This window comes from Macaca mulatta, chromosome X (assembly GCF_049350105.2).
Source record: "Macaca mulatta isolate MMU2019108-1 chromosome X, T2T-MMU8v2.0, whole genome shotgun sequence".
NCBI lineage: Eukaryota > Metazoa > Chordata > Mammalia > Primates > Cercopithecidae > Macaca > Macaca mulatta.
Window position 1 is genome coordinate 1,111,499 of NC_133426.1, and position 7,206 is coordinate 1,118,704.

Genomic DNA, 7,206 nt, shown 5'->3' on the forward strand with positions numbered 1-7,206 from the left:
TCCTGGCCTCGTGATCTGCTTGCCTCGGCCTCCCAAAGTGCTGGGATGACAGGCGTGAGCCACCGTGCCCGGCCAAAGCTGAGCTTTTGTCTGCACTGGTCAGTGGGACACAATGGGAGTTAGCCAAAGTGTGGTTGCACCTTCCCCACGTCCCCCCAGGCCGTAGGACTTTGCCCCACTCTGCCTGAGCCGCCCGTCCTGAGAGAAAGGGTAGAAAAGCGTTTGGAGGCCGGGCGCGGTGGCTCACGCCTGTCATCCCAGCACTTTGGGAGGCCGAGGCGGGCGGATCACGAGGTCAGGGGATTGAGACCATCCTGGCTAACACCGTGAAACCCCGTCTCTACTAAAACTACAAAAAACTAGCCGGGCGTGGTGGCGGCGCCTGTAGTCCCAGCTACTCGGGAGGCTGAGGCAGGAGGATGGCGTGAAACCGGGAGGCGGAACTTGCAGTGAGCCAAGATCGTGCCACTGCACTCCAGCCTGGGCGACAGAGCAAGACTCCATCTAAAAAAAAAAGGAAAAAGAAAAGCATTTGGACAGGTTTGCAGACGTCTGGGTAGAAGCACCTTCCCATTGCAAAGCTTCCTTCGCCCCCTGGTGATGGTGAACCTTTAGTTTTTTATTTTATTTTATTTATTTTTTGAGACTGAGTCTCTGTCTGTCGCCCAGGCTGGAGCGCAGTGGTGTGATCTCGGCTCACTGCAACCTCCGCCTCCCGGGTTCAAGCGATTCTCCTGCCTCAGCCTCCTGAGTAGCTGGAATGACAGACACCCGCCACCACGCTCAGGTTTTTTATTTATTTATTTATTTATTTTTTGAGAACGAGTTTCGCTCATCAGCCAGGTTGGAGTTCAGTGACCTGATCTCGGCTCACTGCAACCTCCGCCTCCTGGGTTCAAGCGATTCTCCTGTCAAACTGCTGGGATTACAGGCATGAGCCACCGTGCCCAACCTTTTTATTTTATTTTATTTTATTTATTTGAGATGGAGTTTCTCTCTGTCACCCAGGCTGGAGTGCAGCGGCGTGATCTTGGCTCACAGCAGCCTCCGCCTACTGGGTTCAAGCGATTCTCCTGCCTCAGCCTCCCGAGTAGCTGGGATGACAGGTGCCCGTCACCACGCCCAGCTAATTTTTGTATTTTTAGTAGAGACGGATTTCACCATCTTGCCCAGGCTGGTCTTGAACTCCTGACCTCATGATCCACCCGCTTTGGCCTCCCAAAGTGCTGGAATTAGAGCCATTCTTTATGCCTTTACTCTTTTTTTTTTTTTTTTTTTTTTTTGAGACAGAGTCTCACTCTGTCACCCAGGCTGGAGTGCAATGGCACCATCTCAGCTCACTGCAAACTCTGCCTCCTGGGTTCACGCCATTCTCCTGCCTCAGTCTCCCAAGTAGCTGGGATTGCCAGTGTGAGCCACTACGCCCAGCTAATTTTTGTATTTTTAGTAGAGACGGGGTTTCACCATATTGGTCAGGCTGGTCTCGATCTCCTGACCTCGTGATCCGCCCGTGTCGCCCTCACAAAGTGCTGAGATGACAGGCATGAGCCACTGTGCCCGGCCGGAAGATTTCTTTCTGTCTTGCAATCCCTTTATTAGATTCCCTGACGTGTTCATCCCATTCAGGCTTCATGTTACTTCAGTAATAAAATAACTACCTTTTTGTTTGTTTGTTTGAGATGGAATTTTTGCTCTTGTCGCCCAGGCTGGAGGGCAGTGGCGTGATCTCGGCTCACTGCAATCTCTGCCTCCCGGGTTCAAGCGATTCTCCTGCTTCAGCCTCCCGAGTAGCTGGGATAACGGGCATGAGCCACCACGTCCAGCTAATTTTGTATTTTTTCGTAGAGACGGGGTTTCACCGTGTTGGCCAGGCTGGCCTCGAACTCCCGACCTCAGGTGATCCGCCCGCCTCGGCCTCCCGAAGTGCTGGGATGACAGGCGTGAGCCACCGCGCCCGGCTAATGCCGGCTTCTTCGCGGCCATAAAACTTTCCCGGAGAGAGAATTTACAACACTCCTTATTTCTCAGATGTTTCTGCTTTTCATCAGAAAAGGGAAGCTCTAAGAAGCTTCTTTCTAGATCCGTTGATCCTCAAATGCCTCAGTTCAAAAGAATTTATATGACAATGTGGCTTTTGTTTTGTTTTGTCTTCCGAGACGGAGTGTCACTCTGTCACGCAGGCTGGAGTGCAGTGGCGTGGTCTCGGCTCACGGCAACCTCTGCCTCCGAGGTTCAAGCAATTCCCTTGCCTTAGCCTTCCGAATAGCTGGGATTACAGGTGCCCGCTATCAGGCCCAGCTAATTTCTTTTTTTTTTTTTTTTTTTTGTATTTTAGTAGAGACGGGGTTTCACTATGTTGGCCAGGCTGGTCTTGATCTCCTGAACTTGTGATCCACCCGCCTCAGCCTCCCAAAGTGCTGGGATGACAGGCATGAGCCACCGCACCCAGCTTGTTTTGTCAACCTTATAATGTCTGTTTTTTGTTTTTTGTTTTCTGAGACAGGGTCTCGCTCTGTCACCCAGGTTCGAGTACAGTGGCATGATCTCAGCTCACTGCAACCTCCGCCTCCTGGGTTCAAGTGATTCTCCTGCCTCAGCCTCCCGGGTAGCTGGGACGACAGGCATGTGCCACCACATCTGGCTAATACTGTATTTTTAGTAGAGACGGGGTTTCACCATGTTGGTCAGGCTGGTCTCGAACTCCCGACCTCAGGTGATCCGCCCGTCTCGGCCTCCCACAGTGCTGGGATGACAGGCCTGAGCCACCACGGCCGGATAATTTTTGTATGTTTGGTAGAGACAGGGTTTCACCACGTTGGCCAGGCTGGTCTCGAACTCCTGACCTCAGGTGATCCGCCCGCCTCGGCCTCCCGAAGTGCTGGGATGACGGGCGTGAGCCGCCGCACCTGGTCCCAATTCCTGTTACTAAGCGTCCCTGGTTACCGGTGGGGACTGGCAGGGACGGCTGCAGACGCGAGCATATGTCATCAGCCACTAGAGGGCAGCCATGGCCAAGGACCGCCCAGCAGTTCACAGGTGGTTGTGGGCTAATGCTCACATGGACCACACCTTGAGAAGTGGGAAAAGCTTTAGAAGCTGTCTGGGCCGGGTGTGGTGGCTCACACTTACAATCCCAGCACTTTGGGAGGCTGAGGCAGCAGGATCCCTCGAGTCCAGAAGTTTCAGGCTAGCCTGGGCAACATAGTGAGACCAACATAGTGAGACCAACATAGTGAGACACCATCTCAAAAAATAAAAATAAAAAAAAAATTAGCTGGACGTGGTAGCGTGTTCCCGTTGCCCCAGCTACTGGGGAGGCTGTGGTGGGAGGATCGCTTGAGTCTGGGAGCTGGAGGTTGCAGAGTAAGCTAAGATCACGCTGCTGCACTCCAGTCTGGGTGACAGACGGTAATTCTGCCTTTAAAAAAAGGGAGGAAAAAAAAAAAGAAAAAGAGGCCGACAGGGGTGGTTCATGCCTGGAATCCCAGCACTTCGGGAGGTAGAGGCTGCAGGATCACTGGAGGTGAGGAGTCAGAGGCCAGCCTGGGCCACATAGTGAGACCCTGTCTCTAAGAAAAAGGAAGGAGAAGGAAGGAATAAGGGAAGGAAGGAAGGAAGGAAGGAAGGAAGGAAGGAAGGAAGGAAGGAAGGAAGGAAGGAAGGAAGGAAGGAAGGAAGGAAGGAAGGGAGGGAGGGAGGGAGGGAGGGAGGGAGGGAGGGAGGGAGGGAGGGAGGGAGGGAAGGAAGGGGAGAAAGAAAGAAAAAAGAAGAGAAACAAACCTAAGAGAAGGAAGGAAGGGAAAAGAGAAAGGAAAGAAAGAGGAAGAAGGAGGAAGGAAGGAAAAGGAAGAGAAAGGAAAGAAAGAGAGAGAGGAGCCGGGCACGGTGGCTCAAGCCTGTAATCCCAGCACTTTGGGAGGCTGAGACGGGTGGATCACAAGGTCAGGAGATCGAGACCATCCTGGCTAACACGGTGAAACCCCGTCTCTACTAAAAAATACAAAAAACTAGCCGGGCGTGGTGGCGGGCGCCTGTAGTCCCAGCTACTCGGGAGGCTGAGGCAGGAGAATGGCGTGAACCCGGGAGGCGGAGCTTGCAGTGAGCTGAGATCCGGCCACTGCACTCCAGCCTGGGCGACAGAGCCAGACTCAGTCTCAAAAAAAAAAAAAAAGAAAAAAGAAAGAGAGAGAGGCTCCTTCCTACCTCTCCCAGCTCCTGGGGGCTCCAGGTGTCCCTGGGCTTGTGGCCGCATCACTCCACGTTTCCCATGCTTGCTGGATTTATTGTGAGACAGGACCGGGGGCTACATGTTTAACCCTCCCTTAGAGCCTCCTCCAGAAGGAACCAAACACAGTTTGCAATGGGTTGGGATGGTAACCCAAAAGATTTTGTTTTGTTAAGATCTGTTAGTGGATGCACGTAGACAGGAAGGAAGGAAGGAAAGAAAAGAATGTTAAACTTCTTTCTCTCTCTTTCTTTTCTTCCTCTCTCTCCAGTGTCTGCCTCCGTCATCACGTGGCCTTCTCTGTGTCTGTGTCTCCTCTTCCGTCTCTTCGAAGGACAGCTGTCATTAGCTTCCGGCCCCACTCAAATATTCCAGCATGACCTAATTGTGACCTCCTTCGCTAATGGTACCTACAGAGACCCTTTTTTCCAAATAAGGGCCCATTCACAGCCAGCCTTGGCCTCAACGCGCCCCTCTGTGGTGGTGCAATCTCAGCTCCCTGCAGCCTCGGCCTCCCAGACTCAAACAATCCTCCCGTCTCAGCCTCCCGAGTAGCTGAGACCACAGGCACGCACCACCCTGCCCAGCTAATTTTTGTAATTCTTGTAGAGACGGGGTCTCACCGTGTTGCCCAGGCTGGTCTTGAACTCTCCAGGGGAGCAGAAGGGAGGGGGGAGGAGGGGAAGGGAGTGGAGGGGAGGGGAGGAGAGGAGGGGAGGGGAGCGGATGGGGGGAGGGGATGGGAGAGGAGGGGAGGAGTGGAGGGGAGGGGAGCGGATAGGAGGGGAGGAGGGCAGCGGAGCAGAAGGGAGGGGGAGGAGGGGATGGGAGGGGGGGAGGGGAGGGGAGGGAAGCAGAAGGGAGGGGTGAGGGGAGGAGAGGGGGATAGGAGGAGGTGGAGAAGGGGAGGGGAGGGGAGCGGATAGGAGGGGAGGAGGAGATGGGAGGGGAGGGGGGCTAGGAGGAGGGGGAGAAGGGGAGGGGAGGGGCGTGGGGAGGGGAGGAGTGGAGGGGAGGGGAGCGGATAGGAGGGGAGGAGGGGAGCGGAGCAGAAAGGAGGGGGGAGGAGGGGAAGGGAGCGGAGGGGAGGGGAGCAGATAGGAGGGGAGGAGGGGATGGGAGGGGAGGGGAAGAAAGGAGGGGAGGGGAGTGGATAGGAGAGGGGAGGGGAGCAGAGAGGAGGGAAGGAGACGAGCGGAGCAGAAGGGAGGGGGTAGGAGGGGATGGGAGGGGAGGGGAGGAGTGGAGGGGAAGGGAGCGGATAGGAGGGGAGGGGAGATAGGAGGAGGAGGAGGGGGAGGAGGGGAGGGGAGGAGGGCGGTGGGAGGGGTGGGGAGGACAGGAGGGGAGGGGAGCGGATAGAAGGGGAGGAGGGGAGGGGAGGAGGGGAGGGAAGCAGAAGGGAGGGGTGAGGGGAGGGGAGGGGAAATAGGAGGAGGGGGAGAAGTGGAGGGGAGGGGAGTGGGGAGGGGAGAAGGGAAGGGGAGGGGGTGGGGAGGGCAGGGGGGCGGTGGGAGGGGTGGGGAGGACAGGAGGGGAGGGGAGGGGAGGAGGGGAGGAGGGGAGGGGTGAGGGGAGGAGAGATAGGAGGAGGGGGAGGATGGGAGGGGAGGGGGGATAGGAGGAGGGGGAGGAGGGGAGGGGAGGGGGGATAGGAGGAGGGGAGGAGGGGAGGGGAGGGGGATAGGAGGAGGGGAGGAGGGGAGGGGACGGGGATAGGAGGAGGGGGAGGAGGGGAGGGGAGGGGGGTGGGGAGGTCAGGGGGGCGGTGGGAGGGGTGCGGAGGGCAGGGCATGTCCCCAGACCACGTGCCTCCAAGCCGCTCTGAAGGAAAAGTGAAAACGCCCGAGGTGGGTGCTCAGGACGGACCCCAGCCGGCCAGGACACTCCCACGGGGATCCCCCCGACCGACCCCGGGTGAAAACCATGAGGAAGAAGAAATCACCCGTTTCCTCAGAGGCCTGTGGCTCCTGATCAGAGCGATTGTAATTTCACAACGTCCCCCACGTCTCAGGGTTCAGGCAGGGGCAGCGATAACGAAGGGTTCACAGCCTCTTTCCAAACACTTCCTTTGTGTTGAGGAACCGAGGTGACGCTTGCCCGGGGAAACAGATGACTTGCTATCTCTCTGACCAGCTGCTCCCCCGGACCCGGTGACCATGATAGGCCCCGGGTCACCAGCCCATAAGTCAAGGTGCCGTCTGCGATAGCCCCCGGGGGACCCCGGCGGTGCCCACATGACTGTCAGGGGATTGGAGCTTTGGTTTTCAGAACCTCTGAACACAAAACAGGTTTCTCTGGGACACTCTGGCTGTGGCTCTATGGATGACCTCAGCCTTGGAGACACGTCTGAGTTAGCAGGATGGAGTTACCTAGAAATATCAGGCCGGGGGCGGTGGCTCACGTCTGTCATCCCAGCACTGTGGGAGGCCGAGGCAGGTGGGTCACCTGAGGTCAGGAGTTTGAGACCAGCCTGGCCAACATGGTGAAACCCCGTCTCTAATAAAAATACAAAAATTATCTGGGTGTGGTGGCAGGTGCCTGTCATCCCAGCTACTCGGGAGGCTGAGGCAGGAGAATCGCTTGAACCCGAGAGGCAGAGGTTCAGGTGAGCTGACGTAGAGCCACTGCCCTCCAGCCTGGGCGACAAGAGCAAAACTCTATCTCCATCAATCAATCAATCAATCAATAAAATACAATAATAAAAAAATAAAAAATAAAGATATCAGGATGGATGCAGTGGCTCACGCCTGTCATCCCAGCACTTTGGGAGGCCGAGGCAGGTGGATCACCTGAGGTCAGGAGTTCGAGACCAGCCTGGCCAATGTGGTGAAATCCCATCTCTACTAAAAACACAAAAATTAGCTGTGTGTGGTGGCGGGTGCCTGTAGTCCCAGCTACTCGGGAGGCCGAGGCAGGAGAATCGCATGAACCCGGGAGGTGGAGGTTGAGGTGAGCCTACATATGGCCACTGCACTGCA